Raw genomic sequence first — 27198 nt, 5'->3', positions numbered from 1 at the left:
GGAAGGAAAGGTGGGCAAAGGAGGTGTTGGCTTTGGGGATGACAAGTGAGATATACCTGCTGGAGCGCGTGCTATGGGTGGGTGCTGCTATGGTGACCAGTGAGCTGAGATAAGGTGGGGCTTTACCTAGCAAAGACTTATAGATGACCTGGAGCCAGTGGGTTTGGCGACGAATATGAAGCGAGGGCCAGCCGACGAGAGCATACAGGTCGCAGTGGTGGGTGGTATAAGGTGCTTTGGTGACAAAACGGATGGCACTGTGATAGACTACATCCAATTTGTTGAGTAGAGTGTTGGAGGCTATTTTGTAAATGACATCTCCGAAGTCGAGGATCGGTAGGATAGTCAGTTTTACGAGGGTATGTATGGCAGCGTGAGTGAAGGATGCTTTGTTGSRAAATAGGAAGGCGATTCTAGATTTCATTTTGGATTGGAGATGCTTAATGTGAGTCTGGAAGGAGAGTTTAMAATCTAACCAGACACCTCGGTATTTGTAGTTGTCCACATAATCTAAGTCAGAACCGTCCTGAGTAGTGATGCTAGACGGGTGCGGGCAGTGATCGGTTGAAGAGCATGCATTTAGTTTTACTTGCATTTAAGAGCAGTTGGAGGCCMCGGAAGGAGTGTTGTATGGCATTGAAACTCGTCTGGAGGTTTGTTAACACAATGTCCAAAGTAGGGCCAGAAGTATACAGAATGGTGCACCTCTGCGTAGAGGTGGATCAGAGAATCACCATCAGCAAGAGCGACATCATTGATGTATGCAGAGAAAAGAGTTGGCCTGAGAATTGAACCCTGTGGCACCCCCATAGAGACTGCCAGAGGTCCGGACAACAGGCCCTCCAATTTGACACACTGAACTCTATCTGAGAAGTAGTTGGTGAACCAGKCGAGGCAGTCATTTGAGAAACCAAGGCTGTTGAGTCTGCCAATAAGAATGYGGTGATTGACAGAGTTGAAAGCCTTGGCCAGGTCGATGAATACGGCTGCACAGTACTGTCTTTTATCGATGGCAGTTATGATATCGTTTAGGACCTTGAGCATGGCTGAGGTGCACCCATGACCAGCTCGGAAACCGGATTGCATAGTGGAGAAGGTACGGTGGGATTCGAAATGGTCGGTGATCTGTTTGTTAACTTTTGAAGACTTTAGAAATGCAGGGTAGGATAGATATAGGCCTGTAACAGTTTGGGTCTAGAGTGTCTCCCCCTTTGAAGAGGGKGATGAACGCAGCAGCTTTCCAATCTTTAGGGATCTCAGATGATATGAAAGAGAGGGTGAACAGGCTAGTAATAGGGAATGTAACATTTGCGGCAGATAATTTTAGAAAGGGAGGGCCCAGATTGTCTAGGCCAGCTGATTTGTAGGGTTCCAGATTTTGCAGCTCTTTCAGAACATCAGCTATCTGAATTTGTGTGAAGGAGAAATGGGGGARGCTTGGGCAAGTTGCTGTGGGGGGTGCAGAGCTGTTGATCGGGGTAGGGGTAACCAGGTGGAAAGCAATAAATGCTTATTGAAATTCTCGATTATCGTAGATTTATCGGTGGTGACAGTGTTTCYGAGCCTCAGTGCAGTGGGCAGCTGGGAGGAGGTGCTCTTATTCTCCATGGACTTTACAGTGTCCCAGAACTTTTTGGAGTTTGTGCTCCAGGATGCAAAATTYTGTTTGAAAAATTGAGCCTTTGCTTTCCTAACTGCCTGTGTATATTGGTTTCTAACTTCCCTGGTGTGTGTACTAGTCTATTTGAYTTAATTTATCTACTGTATTTTACAGCACTTTGATTTCACTAATAAATATGTTGAAAAGGAACCAATATGATTTGTTTCTGTCTTTAGTCCTTTTTAAATAGGATAGAGGAGCTATATGGTCTACTACGGTATAGGTCGAATGTGATAGTCTGCCAGTAATCAGCCTGAGTAGGCCAATAACTCCATTCTTATCCTATTCAGAGTTTAGAGAAATTCATTTAATTGGAAATTAGCAATTATCAGGCTGGTTATTGTGATGCATGTCTGTTGAATTTGGAAAAATCCCCAYCCACTCGGCCCCGCCTCACSTACTCAGCCAGTCAGGAGCCGCTACTGCGTTGCGGCCGTGGCATACTGTATACTTTTTACTACGGTACGTGCTAAATAGTATGCCACAATGAGTACATAGTATGCAGTTTAAGTATGTATTACGCTAGCATGGGTATTCGGACACGGCCACTGAAACATCTATTATCTTGCTCAAAATCATGACAAAATGGTTGAGTGAATGATTTGAAGATAACCAACTCTCTTAGACCTGAGCTGCTCCAAAATGGCTGCAGGAGAACTGTCGTCACAGGCTCCAGTATCCAAGATCATATCCTGTACTGTAGGGCAGGTCACTAATGAGTTCATGATGTGGAGAAGTAAGTAAATGACAGACAGAGATCAGACATAGAGGGGGAGTCACTCATTTTTTATTTTTTTTCAAAGGCTTGCCAAATGGAGGGAAACTAATCTAAACAGCAGTTTATGTTAAAGTTGATGTTAAACCCTAAATCTCATTAGAGCTGCGAAGGAGAAACATGTTTGACAGGGGGGAATGTTGAATCACTTCCTGTACAGTAACATATAGCTTTCATGTGGTTCTCAACCTAATTATGGGGAAACATTTTGGAGCATTAGAAACAACACAAAAACCTGAGGCACACAATAAGTAATATATAGCAGGAACCGAAAGTGTTTAAAAAAAATGATGACTACAGTATGTCTGTCTTTTTCCTCAGTAGACTAGCTTTACATTTCATTAGCTTCTAAATCAGTGACATGATCCTTGAGCTAGCTTTCTTGAGCTAGTTTCCTGTCACTGTTATTACAGTGTTACTTGCTAACAGTGGCAATTGGGCTAATCCTGTTGGTGAGTGCTCATGATTCTTCACTGGACATAATGGCAGTCAAGCAATGTTGAGTTGCCAGAGCCTGTGCRTGGGACCTTTATCTTGGATTGCAGTGCCTCTGGAACACAATGAACTCCAAATCTAGTTTGCAACACTTGACATGGATAAAGCGATCATATGCAATGGACCCTGTCCTTGTGGATCATATTGAATAAGAAAAATAGCAAAGCGGGTGCAAAGCGGGTGCTCTCAGGACATCAAGTTCACACTGCTACAGAGAGGGCAATATGCCTGATCAGGGTGATTGGTCTCCAGCAAATAACTCACTACAAGATTAGAAGGGTAATTCCTGGTCCAGAACAGAGGCTAGAAGTGCTAATCAATGGAAGTGCCTACATGACGAGAGGAGATTTTGGCTGGTTGACCACTAATGTAGGGGGAGCCGGGTGTTAAAGGGGGGCGGGTGGGGAGCGTGGTTTCAGAGCTTGACAGTTTGAACTCTTTTCAAACGTAATGTGTGATTAATGAGGGTTTTTATGTTGCGAGGGAGCGGGGGCTGTGAGACATGGGGCTGAAAGTATTGACATCTCCATTATTTACTGACTGATCGGAGCAGCCAAAGGGCCCCTGATTAGAAAACAATAAATGCTGTTATTGGTGATCCGGACCTAACCAGGACACTGCAAATGCATGCCCAAGCTTTTCTAATTACTGTGGCCATTGCACACTGGACAGTGATAAACCAATAGCAATGCTCCATTCCCGGTGGGCAAGGGGGTGTTTGCGTGGGCTATCCATGTGTTATAGGAGAGGGAGGGGGACGTTTCAATAGATACCATATGGCGGATAAGACTGAAGTACACACGTGGAGCTACATAGTGAACATCAAACAAACTTGATAAGATCCTTCACCACTCATTGGTGTTTCACATAACTCTACATGGTTCTTGCGACTAAATTGGTGAAGAAAAATCTGCAACGTGGACATTCCATTGTGAAATAAAACTGGAAAATCTTCTTATTACTGATGTACAGCCATTTATGTACGCTTAAGCCTGTGTTCTAAAGCCAACAAATGACACATGTTAGGATATTTGACATAGGACATCATCTTAAGAGCTTCTCCTAAAGAGTAAATGTTGGTTCATTCTTCCGTTCTCTCTCTGACATTTCAAGATACAGAAAAAAGCCTCGGCTGTTTAATGAGAATAAACCCTCACATCGAGAATGAAATATTAAAGTCTCATTTTAAATATTAGGACGGCTGCCTTTCCTCCCGATTAAAATGAAAAGCTTTCCAGCACACAGGAGGCCATTTCTTCCACGTTACACTTAAATGAGTGAAAGTATTTACAAAACTTTTTTTCCTTATCAATATCCGCTTTCGTGTGGAAGTCGCATGCAATAAATTCTCATAAAGAGAATTATGTTTTTTTCTTTCTTATTTCCTTTGTCATCATAGTCACAAGGCGTGCACATCTGCACGTGTACAGTAGGAAGTGCGTTGTTTTTTGAGATGCAGCTGTTTTGTAAGTAATGAAAACTTGCTTTTGTTTAATCCAAGGGTACGATCAATTAAGATCTACACGTTCCTCAAGYCTGAGACTGTTTCGATCCTCCATATATTTGCATTACGTAACTCCATAACGTCTTGCGTGTGTGTTTATGCATGGGTGCGTGTATGTGTGTAGATAGTTAACCCGGTTTTCACAGCTACAGTAGGTAAGACTGTCCTTTGGACCATGTAGCCGAAGACAGAGACTTTTCACGGTGAATTTATGTCAGGCCCATGCCTCCGGAATAGCGTCTCTCCACCCACTGTGGATTTACGTGTCACTTAATGTGAAGCGACAGCACCGTCCTTGACGACTGCACTTGTTATTGGTCCGTGAACGACAGGGCCAGGTTGCATCCGATCGTCAAAATKTAAAAAAAGACAAAATCTAATCTGAACATTGCAACAAGGCACTAATCAACTACAGTACCATGTGTCACCAGTGTGTATGCAAGTGTATTATGTCACTGCATGTTTGAACTTGTGTTTTTGTGTATACCAGAAAATGTATGATAATAGCACAAAACATGTCAATCCATAATCAAATGCAATCCTAATTCAATTATAATGCCAATCATTTGTACAGTGTTTGTCATACACCAAAATATTATTTGTTGCAAAAAAACAGGAACATACTGCAATTGTCTCAACAATCAAATATGGATCTGTTGGCTTTCAATAACATACTGTTATGGAGTACAACAACATATTTGGTGACCGGAGGTCCTTCAAAGCTCCTCTATAAACTGAAGGAAGTTGACTGTCTGCAGGACAGATGAGTGTAAATAACCTGGTTCCCTCTTTAAAAGTGCATCTCAATGTCAGTCGCTCTTGAGACGCCTCCAAAGTTATCACTTTGTGACAGCAACAGCCAGGAGTGTCTCTTCTTTGTGACTCCTTAAACAAAATATCGCCTCGCCATAAAATTGATGACACCACTGAGTTGTGCTCACTTTCTTCTGACATCTTCAAAGGGATTTCTCTTCAGAGTGTATATATATATTTTTTGTGTGGGCTGCATGAAAACAACTTGGTAATTGCTTCCTAAAAGATGATTAAATAAAGGTATAAATCAGGCTCTGGTGAGATCCCAGGGAGATTAACTCATGGGGATCTTCTACAGGAGATTGTAGAGGAGGTCTGGACGTTAGACAAATGGCCGACGGGCTTGTCATGGACCAGCGTTTCTCATTTTGGAGATTTATTCCCTATTCTCCAGGCTTGTTTGACTAGCCAGGAGAGATAAGAGGGAGAAGGTTTACACGTAGAAACATATTGAGAGCATAACCGATTACAGTGAGTGAGGAACAAACAACAGGTTGAGCTATCGACTCACTCACCGGCCCATAGGTGAAACGGGATCCTCATGATGACGCATCATCAACAACACAAGTACTGTCCACCAACGGTTCTTCTCTCCAAGGGATCAAATGTCAATTTCAAGAAATGTCATGATCATGGTCTCAAATTTGCTTCACTAAATATTACTAGGGCAACTGTTTTAATATTCCCCTTTGTTCTCTTGTCGGTGTTGAATGCCATAATGGCCCAGTAGCGTATCAGATTTCATCTAATCTTGTGCTATTCTGCATATTTTGCAATGAGGCTGAAAGAATTTAGCATTTTAAAACGATTTTCCTGCAATTCTACACATATTACTGTATTGGGGTAAAATGTGATAGATATGTGTATTATATACACCTCACACGCGACCTACAATGAGCCTACTAAAATGTTTATCTGACTCCATTAAACAAGTAGTATGTGTTTAGCTGACTAAGATCAAGGAATGGTCATGAGAAGCCAATATCAAAGCAAGTACATTTAAAATCATTGTAAAATAAATTGATTCACCTACAAGGCATAACTCTTAAGTTACAAAGCAATACTGACATCAACGAAGCATACTTATTAAAAATAAAAAAAATAAAAAACTTTATTTAACCAGGTAGGCAAGCTGAGAACAAGTTCTCATTTACAACTSCGACCTGGCCAAGATAAAGCAAAGCAGTGCGACAAAAAACAACAACACAGAGTTACACATGGTATAAACAAAAGTACAGTCAATAAAAAATAGAAAAATCTATATACAGAGTGTGCAAATGGAGTAAGGAGGTAAGGAAATAAATAGGCCATAGTAGCAAAGTAATTACTATTTAGCAAATGAACACTGGAGTGATAGATGTGCAGATGATGATGTGCAAGTAGAAATACTGGTGTGCAAAAGAGCATTTAAAAAAATAAATAAAAACAATATGGGGATGAGGTAGGTAGTTGGATGGGCTATTTACAGATGGGATGTGTACAGCTGCAGCGATCGGTGAGCTGCTCAGATAGCTGATGCTTAAAGTTAGTGAGGGAGATATAGGTTTTGCAGTTCTTTCAGAACATCTGCTATCTGGATWTGGGTGAAGGAGAAGCTGGGGAGGCTTGGGCAAGTAGCTGCKGGGGGTGYGGAGCTGTTGGCCGGGCTTCTGGTAGCCAGGAGGAATGCATGGCCAGCCGTGGAGAAATGCATGTTGAAATTCTCGATTATCGCGGTGGTGACAGTGTTTCCTAGCCTCAGTGCAGTGGGCAGCTGGGAGGAGGTGCTCTTATTCCCCATGGACTTTACWCTTCTAGGCATATACAGTACAACCTAAGGTTAACTTATAAGACAAAACATGAACAAAGAGATGCCTATGAGGCCAAAAGTCTTGAAACCTTGGAAATGTGAATTGATCATGCATCATGCAACCTTCCTCCATGGACTGGGTACAGGATAAGAGACAGAACAAAGAGTTTTCATTCCATTTATCACATCTGAAGGTGTAACTATTCCATACCTAAACCAATCACCATTGACCAATCAAATGATACCAAGTTTACAGTCACCTGATCACCCAGGCCCAATCTCCACAGGGTGTCACAGCATCTAAAGCAAGGGTCTTCAACCTTTTCTAGCATGAGAGCTACTTAAAAAAAAAGAAACATATCGCAAGCTACTATTTTTGTAGTTATAAAATAGGCACATTCTTCTCTTCTACCCTGCAACTCTTTCCCGGGTCTTTGGTGTACAAAATATTAGTTTATTTCTGTCAATATACCTGGTCAAATAATTAAGCAATGGAATGTGGAATGAGTGGAATGACCSCTAATGGTAAGAGAAAGCACATGCTGGAATCAAATTCAYGAAGGTCGAAATCCAGCACTGATTTCCCTTGAAATTCCAACAGCACTTGTGGGGTGAGGGTGGAAGGGAATAGRACGGACATAGACAGAGGAAGAGAGAAGGAAAGAGGGGGAGATAAAAAGAGAGGGGGAGGGAGCCTGACACATACTTGGCAGTGGGTGGTGTGGTGAGCGGGACAGTACCTGCACTGATTCTGCAGGGGGGACCGGATAGGCTGTGACACACGGCAGCGCACCCCAGTGCTCTATGGATTTGCTCCTCGCAGGCTGTGTGAGGACTGTGTGAGGGAAGCAGGCTGAGCGTCTGAGGCCCTGCCATCACAACTCTCCATATGGGGAGGCGGGACCATGGTACTGATGGACCAGCCGCCTCAAATCACCCATCTGCACGCTTTGCAGGTGTTTCCAATGATTATATTATTAGCTCTATCCGCTCATCTTAGATTTTTATGTTTTTTTTTAGTATCCCCGGCCTCAATCTGGGTGGGATAAAATGTAAAATATATACATGCCTGCTCCACCATCTGTCTCAGAGAAAGACAAGTAAGGCATCTTCATGGAAATGGAGGTTTTATTCAAGTTTTATGAGTGCTTAGCTTTGGGTTTCGTTTTTCTGCAGCGTGTATGAGTGTGTGTATGTACATGTGTGTGTTGTGAGGGCAGGCATTGAGCAGACATGGTATACAGATTCATTTGCATAATGGTTGAGATAATCTGAAAATAATGAGTACCATCTTCTGTGGACACTCGTGAAACAGGTTGTGCTTACTCTTTTAGACCCAAGCCGAGTCGAGCTCTACAAGCATGACAGTAGTATTCTAAAAAAAAAAAGATATATTTTTGTGTCTAGAATTGCCTGGTGTGTATGAAGTGTTTGACCAGTGGTGTGTCTGCTTGGTGCTCTGTATCAGGAGAACAGGGCACTTCATAATGACATACTTTAATGATTGGTCATAAATCTGTTTCCTCAGAGATGGAGGAGGTTGACAGCCAMACACTSTCCTGCACAGGAAATGTCTCTCTGATGACCAATGTGAGTTTGTGTGTGTGTGTGTGTGCGTGTATGTGTGTGTGCGTGCGTGAGTGTGTGTGTACAGCCAAACAGTACTAATACTGTACTTTACTATAACACTGTCATGTAAAACTACAGCAATTGCTAACAGTGTGTCAGAATGCCATTGGACTCCCATAATGCATTGCTCTTTACATTACTGTACTGGAATACAGATTTCTAGTAGCTAACTGAGATTTTTGCTGTAAATGTACATCAGTTTGTAGACCTCAGTGATGAGAATCTGAATATTCTGTTCAGATTCCACTGAATCCACTCAGCTCCACTGCTCCAGCCTGCTAGTGTGACATCATCAGTAGGAGGGACTGTGGCAGTGCAGTGCAGTCTTCACAGTGGTTTAACCGCGACCAATGCACTAGTGCTCTCTGTCTATGTGCTAACACATCACACCCACCCAAACTGTGTTCTCAAGTGGATGAAGAGAGCTGTGGTGCTCGGGAGCTCATGCCTGCCTCTTTCAAGTGTCTCACAGAAGGAGATGTGAGGGCAAATTCAGCTTGGGATCCCTTGACAACGAGGAGAACTGCTCTATAATCTCAGGGGGAATCTCAGGGGGATCGAGTGATGAGATCTCGGTCTCTCCACAGATGAGACAAGGGTGTCTTATGTGTAAACGTACAGTGTGTGTCGTTTTATTTCTGGGCCGTGTTTTGATTGAGMTTTTTCTCGCTCCCTTCATTCAGCCAGCCTGTGATTGTGTATTCTTCGTTGTCAGGCCTGCTTCTCAGTGAGGAAGCAGCGGATGTTTGGTAATGGCCATTTAGAGTAATCAATCGGCCTCTTTGAAGTTTGGAGATGAAAGAAGAGTTTGACAGCTAATGTGTGTCTGTCCTGTGACGTGAACAGCATGGCAATGCCAGCGCTTTGAAGGCAAAAGGACGGGCACATCAGGTTGAATTTATCCCTCCCTAAAGACATACCTCTGCTGAGTGCTGCCGCAATGGCAAGTGGCAGTTCTCTCTCTCTCTCTCTCTCTCTCTCTCTCTCTCTCTCTCTCTCTCTCTCTCTCTCTCTCTCTCTCTCTCTCTCTCTCTCTCTCTCTCTCTCTCTCTCTCTCTCTCTCTGTTTTATATATCTGTCACATCCATGTACCTCCTATGCAGCTTGTGCCAGCTCCTATTCCACGCTTCCCTACAGAAATGTGTTCAGGTAAACATTTCACGCTTGCTTATGCTAAAGGGAAGTGGCAGACGCAGGTAACTGACAGGCTAGGATCACAGTGGTATTGATGAAGAAAGCTTTACTTTTGTGCTATTTTGTCTGAATAACAGTTTTGGTTAAAAAAGGAAATTCATATCTGAAGATTGGATTAATGTCCATTAGTGAAATAAGCAAATGTGTCAATTATCATTTGCCTATTATTGGAACATAATTAGTATKTTATTGTCATATTCATGGTTTTAGCTTGGTCTGTAGTCCAGCATCTACCATAATARCTCAGAGAAAGTGCCAGGGTTGTGCATGATTAAAAAAGAAAGCAAAACACTTACAGAAACGGATCATTACCCATAACCACGCACGCTTTGAASACTCACTATGGTGGTCCGTGACCCCCGCAGAGGCATTCTGAAAAAGCTCTCCTCCTACAGGGAAACATGAGGGCCACAGTATGTAAAGGAAGTAATCTTTAGGTCTAACAACACTTTTTCCACAACCAGGGGCCTGTTAAGTTTTTATGTTCCTTTGCGGTGGTGTGTGGTGGTTGGTGTGTGTAAAGGGTTGTGACACTGTTTCTCCTCCCTACCGAGGAATAGTTTCAGCCCAAGACAGAATGAAAGGCTCACAGCTTTTGCTTTCTTTCTCTTTCCAATTTTTTTGTTGTTGCAGAGACAGTTCCTGGGCCGCGGTGCAGACACATGGGTAGGTTAATGGCGTCTCGGAGCTGCAGCCTAACACATGCTTACATAACCTAAAACACATGCGGTCCTGTCATTTAAGGAGGCCTAAGCCATGAACCCTATTGGAGCTCTGCAACCCCTAATTAAATGTGGCTGCGTTTACACAAAAGTCAAATATCCATTACATCATCACAGTTTTTACGTTTTTTTTGTTGTCTTTTGATATTATGAATGATGTAATCAGTTCAATATAAATCACTCCAGCTAAGGTCACAAAATAAATGAATAGAGAAGAAGAATTACAATGATTATGGTCATATACACTGAATGTAAAAAAACATTAGGAACACCTCTTTTGCCCTCAGAACAGCCTCAATTTGTCGGGGCATGGACTCTACAAGGTGTTGAAAGTGTTCCACAGGGATGCTGGCCCATGTTGACTGCAGTGCTTCCCACAGTTGTGTCAAGTTGGCTGGATATCCTTTGGGTGGTGGACCATACACAGGAAACTGTTGTGCATGAAAAACCCAGAAGCGTTGCAGTTCTTCATACCTCATTCAAAGGCACTTAAATACTGTATTTTGTCAKGCCCATTCACCCTCTGAAAATCACTCTTTATCCTGTCTCTCCCCTTCTGAACTGATTGAATTGGATTTAACAAGTGACAACAATAAGGGAGCATAGCTTTCACCTGGTCAGTCTATGTYATGGAAAGAGGGGGTGTTCCTAATGTTATACCCTTTCATCTCTTGGATTTTAGAACAATGACACTGTACTCGTAACTATATAGGAGGCAGTCTAGGACAGTTTGCAAACAGTTGATGAATCACGTTGTATGAGTAAGCATACTGTATTWACACACTCAAAAGAACAACAGTCATAKAAGTGAAAGTCATATAACAGCACTACAACAAAGCATGTCTCGGTCTGGCAAGTGACACAGCAAGAGTGAGGGGTCTCTGGATGTTGTTGTGTGAGTGATGAACATAGAGAAGGGAAACCTATGATGTGTAGGACTGTAAAAWTGCACCCAAACACACCAATGTACTTTCCATTACAAAGTTATATRTGGRTTCAAAGTCAACAACAAAAAACATCCACAATACCATAACAGATTATTGATTTACTGGTAAACTCTGAGAGGGAGTTTTATAGATTGTCAGAAAATAAATTCTAGAGAGAAAAAGTTTTACACTCTCAGCATGAGCAAATGTATGACAGGTAAAGCTACCACGACAATGCGCACTAACCAATGTTTGGGCTCTTGTTAATCCGTGAAAATTGCTGATACCCTTATCGCAAAAGCAGGTTTATTAATAAGAAAGCACAGCAGCCGAGGTTAACGCTGTTTTGAAAGAAGTCGGGAAATCGCACTCAAAAGGTCCATGAATAGCAACAAGACGGAGACTACAGTTGAGARGGACACTGGTCGTCCCCTCTGCCTTTCTTAATCACTGACTCTTTAAGAATCTGGTTTGATCCCGTTTCTTTTTCCTCTACAATAAGCCTCCCTCCCCTCTATAAAATATCTCTGCACCAGTAACATCACAAAGGCTTACTTATCTCGGCATGACCTATTAAAGGTTTAAACCCCCGYGTCTTTGATAAACACCCACTTGTCTCCTCAGTCTTATCGTGCTCTTGAAGGTCCTTCTCTCATGGCGCAGTAATTTGTTTAATTAAAGTGTCATTTTGGGAAGAAAATATGGCTCCGTCATTTGCGAGAAATGCAAAGAAGTTTACAATATTGTTTGTGCTTTTTTAGCCTTTAGCCAGACTTAGATTAAGTCAGTAGTGTATTGGACRCTGGTTTTGAAAGCTGAGGCGACAATTTGGAGATCCCTCCGAGAGGCAGCAACACAGAAGACAGAGAAGAGAAGCACGACACAATAAAAGCTTGTTTGAKAGTCTCTTTCAGCCCGTCTCTAAACGAGGCCCTGAGAGGATTGGMTTTTAGGCCTTGAGCTTCTGTCAGCACTTTGGGGGCGATTTGCGCATGATTTCATTAGGAGGAAAATAAATATGAAAACAGAGTCTATGCAAGGTGCCGGGTATTGTCGGTGCGCGTACACAACTCCCACTGACACAAAATACACACTATAGGCCTAACAATCCTTAAGGGTTTCACAAACATTCTGTTTTCTCTTACTCTATAATCCTTGTACATCTTCCTTTAGAACTGGCCAGATGCAGGTGCTTTCTTGATTTCTGTTTCCATTGATCTCATCCTTTGGTATTTGGAAAACTAAAGGTGAAATCAGCAAKGGTTATCATGGGGAAATAAAAGCATGAGTCTCTGGCTGTAGTCCRAACACTTAAAAGACACACCCCTCAGCCCTCAAATTAAGTGGACACTTCTGATGACGTATCMTGACGTCTGACGAGAAAACACTTGCAGGTCAAGGGGCGAGGGAGGGAGGAATGATTTTTAAATGGACCACCCTTGTCAGGAAATTCGTCACTCGTTCATCCCTCGATTATTGTGTTTTCAGCCGYCAGTAGCTTGTGGATGCTTTATATGCGCTACAGTCAATTATGAGTGCATGTCTACTTATATTTAATATATTCAATTATTAATATACGCCTACTGTACGATAGCTAGCCAATTAATTAGCTAACTAACGTTAGCCTGCCTAGCTGGATGTCTTGAAGAAGGAAAATGTGTTATTTCTACAATTTCCAAAAGATAACCAAATAAAAACATGTACTTTTTACGAGATGTGTTTGTGCCGTCATGTGCATTAGTAGCACAATTTCTAACTCATATGCATTCATTTCTACTTACACTTGTATGTTGAATTCTCCATTGATGTGGTTTTTAAGTGTCCACTGACTTTTCTTAGCGGATGTACAATCGTCGCGATTTGAATTTTGGGGAGTTTCAGGCTCCGGAGTGAACATAATTGTACACTCGCAAAGCTGACTAAAAACGAGGGCTGAGGGGGTCCATTTACGTTGCAAACTTCCCTTGCTTGGCTAATCATTTGGACCACCCTCCAAGAATGCGACGGGGATTCCCCCAAGGGCATAAGGTGAGGGTAAGTGGACRAGGGTGTGTCTTAAGTGTTTGGACCGCAGCCTCTATCTCAGTCTCATCCACTCAGGGGTCAGCTGAGGTTTTGAGTGAGGGCACAGTAAGCATAATGCCAGACTGCATCATGTACCCCCACGTCGACAGACAACATCAGCATAATAAGTGAATCAGTACCCTATAACTCCAGCTCTCCCATTGGCTACCTCTGATATMATTTTTAGAACCTGAGGTCACTATTGTTCCATTTTTCTCCTTTGCGTTCTAAGGGAACTAAAGACTCTCTGCCCGTGCATCTTTTGGAATGGTGACAGGGTGTGAGACTGAGAGATTTATGTAGCCGGGTGTGCAGATGCAGGGAAGAAATATATACGCRAGATCAAATGGAGGTGCATGATAAGGCATGAAGAACAGCTCTCTAGGCTCATAAATTAATGGCAGAGAGAAGGTTGTCATTATTCGAGCAGCCTTTAAAAGAAGGGTATGGAGCCCAGATGGTAGGGGAGAGATAGCCTGGCGAAGTTTGAGTAATTGATGACTTAAAAATAAACCAGAGGGTTCATCTTGGGAGGGATAGAAGAGGAATTACTCAACACAACARACATGCTGCATTCAGGTCAAGAGCATTGTTGAGCTCCTCTAAAAAAAGAGGTGCCACAGATTAAAAGAGAGGCATCACAGTGACTCTGCTGTTTGACTCTCAGAGACATGTTACCGCAGTAAATGTGAACACTAATGAATGATATACTGTAGACCAGTGTTTCTTCATCCTAGTCTTTTGGGACCCAAAGGGGTGCACATTTCATTTTTTYCCCCTAGCACTACACACCTGATTCCAATAATCAACTGATTCCAATAACCTTCAATTAGTGAAATCAGGTGTGTAGTGCTAGCGCAAAAACTAAAAAAAGTGCACCTTTTGGTTCCCGAGGACCAGGATGAAGAAACACTGTAGACAATTAAATGAGACATGCAGCAGAAGTACCACTATTCAGGTGATGATCATTGGCATATTGTCAATAAGCGAGGGCATTTTCTTTCAACAAGCCAATGCATTTATACAAATTCACAAGACGTCAATGCTGGCAAAGTTCTAATCGTACCTAACAAATCTGGATGAGAAGAGAATGAGAATGCTACTGTCAGCATTTAGGGACAGGCCACTAGCGTGTCCCTCCTCCCTCTTCCCTCTCTCAGACAGCTGGCCGTCTGTCCATGTGCAGGTGTTGTGCTGTTGGGTTGTATTGTAGGGATTTGTCCCTGTCCCTTCCTAGGCAGTGCAGAGAGGGGTTAGCAAAATCATGAATCACTTTTTCGAAGTCTACGTGTGGTAGAGAGAAATAGAGAGGTGTATGTGTGTGTGCAGGGTTGGGGAGTAACGGATTGCAAAAAAACTGTAACTGTAATCCGTTATGTTACCAGCTAAAATATTGTAATCACATTACYGATACTTTTGAAAAAGTTGATTATTACTTCTAGGATTACTTTCAAATTTAGAAGGATGTTTGCAGAAAAGAAATGTCCATGAAACAATTGCTTGTTTTCTTAATCACCTTTCATATCAACGTCAACAGAAAAAAAGTACTGCTTTGATCTTCCCGCCTGAGCAACACGGTTACAAAATAAAAAGGTATGGCGCGCCAATGCAGTGCATTCTTTTCGATGGCGTTTCAAAAAACTATTTGTGTTCAAAGAAGAAGAGGGCTGGAATGTAACAGTTCATTGCAAACTATGTTTGCCCAACGGTAAAGYTGCTGTCGACATCCAGAGACTTGACTTCGAACCTGAAGAAACACTTAGAGGTAAGGATGACGATTGGCAGCTGTGGCACGTTAGCTTGCTTCGCTAGCTTGTCTTTAGAGACAGACAGGTTGTCTTCACAATGTTACMAATGTTCCAGCATAGGTCGGAGATTTTGGAGAGTATTAGCTAGCTAGTTTGTCAGATTACTAGCTAGCTATTCTGTTTAGTTTGCTAATTTGCTTGCCAACTCTCCTACACTATGTGGTATGCAGCTCACTTAAGGTTGCTATGTCAGTTGCTAGCTATTGTAGTTTGCAAGATATCGTAGCAAGCATGCTATTATGCTAATTTGTTAACAATTTTTCTAATTAAATCTATTTTAACTAAGATAAATCAGTTCTACTGTAGATAGTTGGGTGAGATTCACTGAGCTACATAGCCTAGCTAGCTAGCTAAGTCAAAAGTTTAAAAAAAGCTAGTTGCACTCTGTAACCCAACATAGCAAAATGCTCACTGTCAAGGTTGTTGCTAACTTAGTTAGCTAGCTAGCTAGCTAGCTATGGTTTCAGAGTAACATGCTACCCAAATCAATAAATCCACACTACAGTTTYCCTGCTGTTCAATTTTCAACCCAAATATATGCCTGTATTATTCAATCATAACTCAACGTATAATACTGTATTAGTCCATAGTTAAAAAAAATATTTCTAGACAAACAATATAAACAACCATAGACATCCTTGCATCAACAGCTTTGTTCATGTGTGATTGGTTACATGTTCCAACCCCATCTTTGTGTTTATCAGACAGGAGCAGGCTATAGAAAGTTACAAAAGTGACAAAAGTTGGGTAAAGCTACAGTCCTTAATTGAAACAATAACAAGGTGCTCACTCCACTGTTGTTTTACATATACTTTAGTGTCATAATTAAGTAATTGCATTTCGTTTTTTTCAGAGGATGCATAACAGTCAATGGACGACCCCGAGCAGGAAAATGCAGCCAGATGACATGGAGGAGTGCAGAGATGCAYGGCCATCTAGAGWTGGCCAAAAAGGGAGATATTGTACACCGTTGAAACAAGCGAAACTACAACCAGGAGGATCACACAGCTCACAAAGCYSGGTTAATCACCTGGTATTTGACTTCATCATAGAGGATGTGCAACCCTTTTCGCTAGTAGAGGTGCCTTMATTCCGCAAGCTAGTAGAAGGAATCAATGGTGGGAGAAAGGTCATGTGTAGAAAGACTTTGATGCAATGAACTGAAAGGGAATTTGAGTCCATGAAAGAAGCTCTCTCCACCAAACTGCAGAGCGTAAAGTCGGTCTGCACCACAGCGGACATCTGGTCTGCCCATAACAGAAGTTTATTCGACATAATGCTAAATTGTGTTAATGCTAAATTGTAATTATTTTGCCACTAAGRCCTATTTATTGCCTTACCTCCCTAATMTTACTACATTTACACACACTGTATATAGATTTTTCTATTGTGTTATTGACTGTACGTTTGTCTCTCCCATGTGTAACTCTGTGCTGTTGTTTGTGTCGCACTGCTTTGCTTTATCTTAGCCAGGTCGCAGTTGTAAGTGAGAACTTCTTCTCTACTGGCCTACCTGGTTAAATAAAGGTGAAATAATAAATAAATAAATAAATAACATGCCACTCGATCAAGCAGGACACCTTGGATAGGAAGTCAGCTGCTTTGGCTTGTGCGAGACTGAGAAGTTATCATACCTACGATGTGATTGCTGCCAAGTTACAGTAAGTGAAATACATGCCGACTTTAAAATTCAGCACAAAGTGAGGGCCACTGTGACAGACAATGGAAGCATCTTTGTAAAGGCAGAGTTCAGTGGAAACGAAAGAGAGCTATTTAAGATAGATGATGGAGTGAGGTTTGATGATGTGGGTGCAATTCTTGAGGAGGTTGACCAATAACTTTTTCTCCCTCCACATCAACATTGTGTGGCACACACCCTCAACCTCATCGCCATCAATGAGGTGGACAAAGCTGCATCCCAGGGTCCATCACGAAGTGCAATGTCAAAATGTTCCAGCATTTGGAACAAARCACACAGGTCAACATTAGCATCAGAGGCAATAGAGGACATTGCAMGCATGAAAGTAACTGTGCCATGTGTAACAAGATGGAGCTCAAAGTACCGTGCCATCTCCAAACTCGTAGCCCTCACAGGTGACCTGCTGGGGCAAATCTGTGAAGACCTGGRTGTTAGCAGAAAACGACATCCTCGTGAGATTGCTTTTCTTAACTAGTACAGTACAGTCCTACAACCACTCGCATTCTCTATTGATCTTCAGGTAGAGACAAAGTGGTTTTTTGGCTTTCTTATCCCAACAATCCTAAGTTTGAAGTCTAAGCTCTCAGAAAAAATACCTCTTGCGACATTCTCTGCACACATCATCACTGCGGTCATTGAGGCTATAGACTGCCGGTTTGGACCTATGCTAWGCACCCATGAAGCAAAAATGGTAACTGCTACCGTGCCAAAGTTTCRACTGTGTCAACCCTTGAAAGGGAAAGTAGATGCGGAGCACATTAGTTCAAGAAGCAGCTTCTATAGAGAACACACAYTCCGAAGAGGTTGATGAGAGAACACAGAACGAGTCTCATGAGTCAGAAGACAATTTTTTTGTGTTCGGAGGTACAACAACAAGGACCAGTGGTACTGCAGAGGATGAGGTGAGGAGATACCTTRAAGACAAAGTCAAGTCTTTGGACTCCTTGAAATCGTTACCCATAGTCCTGAACTTGTTTCTGAAGTACAACACTGCACTGGCCTCCAGTGCCCCAGTTCAGCGCCTTTTCAGCTATGGTGGAAACCTATTTACCCCTCAGCGAAACAGGATGTCTGATGCTCATCTAGAGCATGTCGTCTTGCTGCAATACAACAGCAATTCCCGCCTTCACTCATCTGAGTAGGCTAGCTTCAGAATAGGCCTACTGCAATCAAATGTCTGATATGTGGGTTTATTGCATCTAGCTGCACTTGTTTTTTGATTAAACTTAAAAAACGACTTGGTGGACAAAAATTGTGATTACACTGTTTCTGATTTTATTTATTTAGCAGACGCTCTTATCCAGGGAGACTTACAGTAGTGAGTGCATACATTTTCATACTTTTTTGTACTGGTGTCCCGTGAGAAGTGTTTAGCACTGCTGTTACGATCGTTGTGCCCCCCCCCCCCCCCMCGGGATGGTTAAGCTAAACGTAGGCTAATGTGTTTAGCATGAGGTTGTAAGTAACATGAACATTTCCCAGGACATAGACATATCTGATATGGGCAGAAAGCTTAAATTCTTGTTAATCTAACTGCACTGTCCAATTTAAAGTAGCTATTACAGTGAAATAATACCATGCTATTGTTTGAGGAGAGTGCACAATTATGAACTTGAAAATGAAATTAATAAACCAATTAGGCACATTTAGGCAGTCTTGATACAACATTTTGGACAGATATGCAATAGTTCAATGGATCAGTCTAAAAKTTTGCACATACACTGCTGCCATCTATTGGCCAAAATCTAAACTGCACCTGGGCTGGAATATGCCATTATGGCCTTTATCTTGTATTTCAAAGATTATRGTACAAAAAAATACAAAAAACCCACATTATTTGTTCTTTGTATTATCTTTTACAAGATCTAATGTGTTATATTCTCCTACATTAATTTTACATTTMCACAAACTTCAAAGTGTTTCCTTTCAAATGGTACCAAKAATATGCATATCCTTGCTTCAGGTCCTGAGCTACAGGCAGTTAGATTTGGGTATGTCATTTTAGGYGAACGTTGAAAAAAAGKGGCAGATCCATAAGAKGTTTTAAACCCTTMCTTATACCTGGTTTTAACATGTATCCTTCGTCCTGCACATTGCATTTTTAGACGGGTGTGCATGATTAAAAGACTCATTGTTGTCTGACTGTGATAAGATGTGTAAATGGACAAGATCAGGATGAAGGACGCATGTTAGAGGCAGGTATACAGGGCGTAAATACATTTTTGTCACAATGTTTTGTGATSTGKTCTAACGTGGCTCTGCTTAGTAGCTCAAACATCCTGCAATAAATGTTGTTAAATGGGTAATAATCTCTTGTTCTTCTTATGTGTTTTACGGGTGAAGTAATCCAAAAGTAACTGAAAGAAATCAGATTACGTTWCTGAGTTTAGCTAATCCTAAAGTTAAGATACTGATTACAATKTTAGACAGGTAACTAGTAACTGTAACGGATTGCATTTAAAAAGTAATCTACCCAACCTTGTGTGTGTGCATGCGAGCGTGTGTGTGTTAGAGAGTGAGATAGATTGAGAGAGAAGTAGAGTGGTATGTGTACCACTGAAATAATCAACTCGACTGGCTTGCCGGTATGTTTCTCATTACTTGACAGCTATAGATGCTTAGACTGGAGTACTTCAGATGAATTTCCCTCATGTTGAAGGCCTTAACACTTGAAGGGGTTGATGGGGTTAAGAATTTAAAAAAAAAACGAAAACAAGAACTCCCGCTGCTTAGTCTGAAATGTAGACTGTCTATCATTTCCCTTTGATTGGGTCCCTTTTGGACATGTTTTTAAACCTCTGACGTGTTATTAATAAAACAAACTCTAATAGAAATATCATTCCGCTTATTTTTCAATCAGGCACAGCATCGTGGCAATCTGCAAAGCGTGACTTTAATTAAAGATTGATGGCTAGGCCATTCATCTGAGGCGCTGTTGATCCAGTAATTAAAATGACAAAAAAAGATTTATTTATAGAAATCTCGTTGAACTTGTTTCATTTCCTTGTCAGTATGTCTGATTTTCTGTCTTTTAATGAAGGAAGTAAGCACATGTATTTCCTCCCCTTTTCTACTCAATCAATACAGAACATCAACAGAAGCAATGGCTCATGTTCCATTTTTGGAATGCACAGAAGCAAGCCCTTCACTTCTTCTGGCAAAGAGGAGCGAGGAGAGATTGAATTTCCCATCCAAAAGGCCAATGGGATGCCTTTTATCACAATAATGCCTTTTCTCAATCAAACTTTTCAAAGAAAAGTTCCGTTTCAATGACCTTAGTTCATCACTAATCAAAAAGTGAATGAAATACAAAACAAAATAGCTTTGCATTTTTTATTTTGGTAAGTAATTATGTAGTCTCTCGGAGTTCGACAAGGGCTCTAATGAGTTCTCAGAGGACCCCTGTTTTATTTGTTTGTTTGTTATTTTTAATCTTGATTAAGTCCCCTTGTATTTAGTTAGCACAATGAAACCACCCGGGATGCAGTGTAAGCTTAACTCAGTTCGGTTTATTCACGGCTATCGAGAAGCAAGCTCCCAGCGTTCTACTCGGACATGTTATCGCCTTTGTTGTTATGGCTTTGCCTCGTGCTAATCCTGATGATGCTGGGTGTGTTTACTCTGTTTGTATTCTACAATGGAGATATCTGGGAAGCATCTTGATGTTACTACACCATGGTATTCATTAATATACTSTACTTAAAACTGTCTTTACTTTTTACTTCTTCTCTTCTTCTGACAAATGGTTAGGCTAAATGGCGGAGGTATGTCTGAATCTCATCATTGGCCTTTGGTCAAACATGAATGTCATAAAAACCTTGGACTTTGCCTGACATTTTCAAAAGTCTGTCAATAATCCCATTGCACGTGAATGTACTATTTCCCGATTCAGAGATACATAGTTGTTAGAATATAAAGTGTCGTGTAGGTCATTCATAAGGCAAACTTCGGACGAACAGCATTTTTTTCAACAACAACCATTGTTAATTCTTTACTGCGTATAAAACAATGAATCAGTTGAGGAAAGATCTAGACATGGTGGATTAATGACACCAATGTTCCGTCTGAAAATTCCCAACTGGCTGTGTAAACACCCTTATACCGTCCACATCTACCTATAGTTATGTGGCAACAGTCCCATTACCTTGCCCTCCAGTAAAGTGTATTTTCCATGAGAGAACGGTAGAGATTGGCTTTGGCACAAGGTCCAAGCCAACAAAGAAGAATACGGATGGAAAAAGATGTATTAAATGATTAAAATGACTGATGATATTACCTTCTTTTTTTTTTAAATGACTTCAATAGCATAATGGTCAAATGGCCTGTGAAGATGACAGAATTATTAAAAGAGAAAGAATTGAGTAATTTCAGCACATTTATCAGTCTGCACATCACACCTTCACACACGGTCACTATATACAGTAAATGTAACTGATCTCAATGATGTCATTTTTTCTTCTTCTTTCTATTAAGACTCTGGCTCTCAGGAGCGGGAGTTAATTTCAAGACTGAGTTGGCAACAAAGAAGGGGGAAAGCTAGATGGAATTTAAAAAATCTTTTTATATAAAAAYGAGTTCAACGTAACTGGCCAGGTTTGCACTGACCATGCACGGTAAATGAAATCTCAGGCACGCCATCTATCCCCCTGACGTGATAAATACATAATACGTCTTATGATGGATTCTTTTATAAAGTGGACCTACGATAAGATTCAGGTATTCATWTTTTCAATCATGTTAATGTGAGGAGATAAACCGGTGCACGCAGTGTATGTTCCGGCCAACAGGCTGCCCCATTTTTCTATGTCACAGGATGAATGGATGGAGTTGTTCCAGAAGTGCAGACATCAGGTAAAGTGCCAGTGTAATGGCTTGCACAGATAATAATGCTAAGAATAGAGGGAGTTGTGTGGGAAGAATGGGGACTTCATGGCGTGAAGACACTTTTGGCGCGCTCTTTAATAGCTATTCAGCAGCTATTTCTCCTCATAATTTGGTGATAGGAATCAGAGTTCACTTCGTCTTACTTTTTCAGTGTTGAATGAGGAATAAACAATGTGTGTGTGTGTGTGGGGGGGGGCTGATTCACTGAGAGTTTACATTCACTATGGGAGAAGTTGATTTATGATATGATCACATGTCTGTAATTAAGTTTCCATTAAATCATTTCACGTGGTAAAGGGCGATGTCGGACTGAGTATCTGCAAGGTCATTTAAGGTGCTTGTAGTATGCAATTTCAAAATCAGTTGATCGAAAACAGCCAGTATGTGGAAAAGTCAAACAATGGTCCAGGTGAAAAGTCTCGTACARATGAGTGAAGACAGAGAAGGTAGATCTCCAACAGAGCAAAGCTACAGACAGATGGAGTCCCACACAGACAGAGGAAGAGAGAGAACTGAAGAGAATGAGACGGAGAGGGAGTCAGGGAGTTTTCTATTTCCTTCTCACAAGTTACGACTGTGCCTCCCCTTCCCGTTTTTACTGGTCCCCTAGTAGAGACACTGGCAGCTGTGTGACATAAACAACAGAACCTACCCCACCACCTCCATCCCCTCACCCCAACGCCCGCCCAACCCAAACACTGCAAGCGCTAGCTGCCGGGTGCAGATGTGTGCCTCTGTCACCTGAGCCTCGTAATGCCACCTYGTTCCCTTCCTCCATGTGGCCCCTCGGACCAGGCTGGCGTCTGCTGCTGAGATGGAGATGACTCTCCTGGTGAGTCCCTGGCTCTGTCCCTGGCTCTGTTCACACACACAGCCTATCAAGGAGATCATTTCACATAACTGGATACAAATAATGAATTAAAATCAAAGGTTTTTAATAAACTTGGTATTTAGATGATAGGTTTGCGGTTAGTCGTGGTCAGTGATAGYGACTATTTGCATGCCCTTGTAAAGTAGTTAATTTGAACTTTCCCATGTAGATGATTATTGAAGACATCAGTTCTTGACATAGCCCAATAACACATTCTTACCAAACCTAGTACCACAACTTCTAGTAGACAATACTATTGCTTGGTCATTAACAATGAAAAATGGACTGTTACTAATTTGCATAGCCTCAGAGAGAAATATTACCTTGGCCTGGTCCTCTGAGAGACATTTCCTGAGTGAATTAGACGCCATAATTGTTGTAGTTGCGTAGAAAACCTTTCCATTTCTAAATTATTGTTCAAAATCCTCATCAGTCAATATTATGACACAATTAATCATTTTAGTCTGTTTTCCCTTAAAAAATCAATGATGCCCGCCCTAACGTTTGTGCAATTTTTAGCTTTTATTTGTCCTCTAAAACTGTCTTTTGCTAAATGATACTGACCCTTTGAATCTTTTAACAACGCAATCAATAAAGCATGTTCATGTGCAGCTTGCAGAGCCATCAGTTTGGGACTTTTGAAAAAATATGCCCGCGGCTGCAGCTTGCTAAGTGCAGAGCGCTAGCACTAAATCYTGGGAGTTAAAGTTTTACTGGGGCGTTATGGGTAAAAATGCCCTGTCAGCCATCTGCCACATTCTCTCCCGACATCCATATTTCCACCACTGCAAAACTCCTGAGAGAGCACAGCACTGCCACCATGGGCCACCCTCCACAATTACAGGGCAAGAGAACTGTGGAATCTTGCAGAGACAGACACAGACACACAAAGAGAGAGGGAGAGAGAGGGAGAGAGAGAGAGAGAGAGAGAGAGAGGCAGACATCCATGTCTTCTACTCGTTTTCCCAAGTCGTTAATGAATAGCGGTGGTGACCCCGTCAGCATGACAAGACTGGCAGTTTAATGTATTACAAACCAGGAAAAGAAAACTCCAATATATAAATAAATAAAGCGGTACTGGGAGCCCACTTCCACAGGCCTCAGTAAATGCTAATCATGGCTGATTAATCAGGCCATAATTCCACTGTTCCAAAAAGGTTAGCCAGTCAATTGTGCAAAATTAGCTCTTTCTCACGTGTCCCTTCACATTTACGAATGGCAGGCGRAACGGATATATAGCCCGATTCAAAGTAATACCTCTCTGGCTGGATCTTGGCACATTTCTCTGGTACATTTCAACAATTGTTCTTAAAAAGAATTGAGACATACAACTTGTCTTATTTTGTTCTCTCTTGTTCTTCGTTTCTCTCCCACTCATCTGCAAGAGCTGGATGTCTTCCAAATCGAGCWAAAAAATGTGTTTTGTCTACTTGAGTGTTGATCGAAAACACTCACGTGTTACAGCCTTGATAAGCACGAGTCTCTTTTGAACACACACTGGTAACGCCATAGCTATTGAGCCTTTGAAATCACATGAGTGAAGACCTCAGCTGAGTTTGTGTTCTTAATTAGTTATCAAATTCAAATGTGTCTCCCTCTACAGTGATGTTGTTGTATAAAACAACGCAGTGCCTAATCATAATASTATTCTAGCCCGGTAATGATGCCATATTTTCATAAAAATTATATAACACCTTTGATATTGCCATCTTCAATAAGTCAAGTTACATAAGTCCACTTCAAATAGCGTCATTGTTGTTGTAATGATTGATGATAGTTTAATTGATCTCAGGCCAGATCCACAGCTCAGTACTATTCCCATTGTCCTCAGTTATAGTATACATTCCCTGGGCCTGATGTTACATTGGGGGGGGTGTGGCTGCTAGCTTGGACTCACCGCTGAGATATGGGCTCAGGAGGGCTGTGTTTGTCCATAAATTCGACTGAGGGAAACAGAGCCACCTTGTACATGTACTACGGCACATCAGGGTCTGCAGCTAACGCCAGCCACTGTCGRCAAAACATGCATGCCTCCCGCCTGTACAGGAAAGAAACAGTGAGCTAAGCACTCGTAAATCACCTGGCCTGTAGATCTCTCTTCCTGTAGCTGAGAGGGGAAAAACATGGAGGGGGAGTTCACCGTGTGGTGGGACGGGATGGGAGGCGAAGTAGGGGAGGGAGAGAAAGAGAACAGGCACAGAAACATGTCATCGGTGGGCACTAGTAAATCTTCACAGGGTGATCGAGTGCAAGAACATTGTGCCGTTAGGAGTCTGAGGAAGAAAAAAATAAGACGTTTCTCTGGTGTTTATCTAAGCACTGTGGAAGATAAAATAGATATTCTTTCCCATTAGCGGACTAAGTGTTTCATTTCTACAGTCAGAAACAGACAGGAATCATAAATCCTAGTTCAAACATTTCGACATTCGTAAAAGGAAACTTGATATCTGCTTAACAACCAAGGTATTAATTGTTATCACCATGCCTCAGGCTACATGGCTTTGCTAAGCAACTGCAAATGATGTTCTAGGTCCCTAGTTCAGTTTGTGAAATGTGATGCAACTGTAATGTAAGGACTATTAATTACTGTCAACTGTCAATTATATGAAATTATCTTGTTAGGAAATTGTCTGTCTAAATAAAATTATAATTTTCAATCAAACCTTTGTGCTGTCCTATTATTGTCTAAATATTGGCTTATTTATAAGAATGATTGAGCTGCTTGCTGACGTCAGCATTCTTTTTTCATACGCTACTTCTTATCAAAGTGAGAAAGTCTCCATTACTTTTACTAACGACAGAAGAAGACAACAAAGTTGCATAGTCTAACTTCACCTTTACACGGTGTTGTCTGTGTTTGAGTTGAGTGGCAAGCTGGTGAAGGAATCTCCCTTGGGTGACATTACCCACGTCCAAAAATAAAGACATGGCCTTACATTTACCCTTCCTTAGGGAAACAAGACATACATGTGGGTGTTTAGAGCCTAGATGAAAGGGGATTTAAAGGGGAGGGCTTTTAAAACTGACCAAAAACAGTAACATATTGGTGCTTTGACAGATTCCTGGACTCAATTCAATGCACAAATGTTTAGCATTGTTTTGAGGGTTACTTTTTCCATAATACATCAGACTCAACTGCTTTGAAATAAGTTATTATTATTTTATGGCTAACATTAAATGTTTATACATGCATCTTACACCAATTGAAGTTCTACCTCCCTGCAGTTGACTTGGATGTGAGGTCTCTAAACCCAAACCTGTTCTGTTCGTATGGGAGAGTGGGGTAGACAAGCTCCCTCCCTGGCTCCACCCATTCTGTCTAACATCTTACATTGGTTGTGCACCCAACCAGCTTTGCAACAGTCAAACAAACACTGAAGCTTGTCTGTGTTCTGTGAGCAGAATTAGTAAAAGCTTGTTCACTTCCCATGTCTGCTATGTGCTCATGCAGCTGACACCGCAGCAGTTACATGTTGATGTGTATATATTTTTACAGGGCTGTTGTTATTAGCACAGCGTTGCTTCTAGTCTCAGAGCGCTGTTCTGTTTCAGAGTTGAGCTGACAGAATGCTCTCTAGTGAACTGAGGGCTGCTAAGGAAAGGATGGGGGATGCTGTCACGGCTTCTTGTCATGTGTCCGATAATTAAAAATCGGATTTATTGACGTGCATCAACAATCAGCAATGGGGCTTGCTGCTCTGTGATGTTCATCCTTCCCCCGGCTAAATTTAGTTGATGAAAAAAAATAAGAAAATGAATGATGAAAAAAAAGAGGCCCTCGTTTTTTTCACCCCCTGTCACCCCTCCCATCCAACCCCCCTCGGCTGGTCTGTCACTCAGCTGCCGTGGCAACCAGAGCAGACAGCAAACAGAAGCCCTAGCCAGCCAAGCTCCACAGTTTATTCTAATATTTATTGCCACCCAGAAAATGAACATGATACAGTTGAAGGAAGTGAGCGCTAATGGTGGCAGTAGCGGGATTCCTCCTAACACCAGCTTATGCTGTATTTACAAGACCAACTGTTTGTATAATAATTTGTATATAATCCTACTAAAAAAATACATGTTAATCAAAACCAGAATGCATAGAGATGTCCAAGGCTATTACCGTCACATCTGGGTTGTTCATTTTGGACCTGTGACCATTTCTGTTGTACTTTTCCACTCAGTCACGTCTATCATAGAGTAGAGCAGTAGACATCTCTGTGCAAGTCTATTAAAGTTGCTTGAGTGAATATGAAGTTTGCACACACCATGATATCCGTGAGGGTGGGTGTTATGTGGCGCAGGGCTGTGCTGTTCAGGTGTTTCTCTCTCTCTTTGGGCAGCCCTGAGCCAGCTGTCAGCTCATCACGCTGTACAGGT

The sequence above is a fragment of the Salvelinus sp. IW2-2015 genome, linkage group LG15 (genome assembly GCF_002910315.2).
Source record: "Salvelinus sp. IW2-2015 linkage group LG15, ASM291031v2, whole genome shotgun sequence".
Lineage (NCBI taxonomy): Eukaryota > Metazoa > Chordata > Actinopteri > Salmoniformes > Salmonidae > Salvelinus > Salvelinus sp. IW2-2015.
This window is presented reverse-complemented; position numbering follows the sequence as displayed.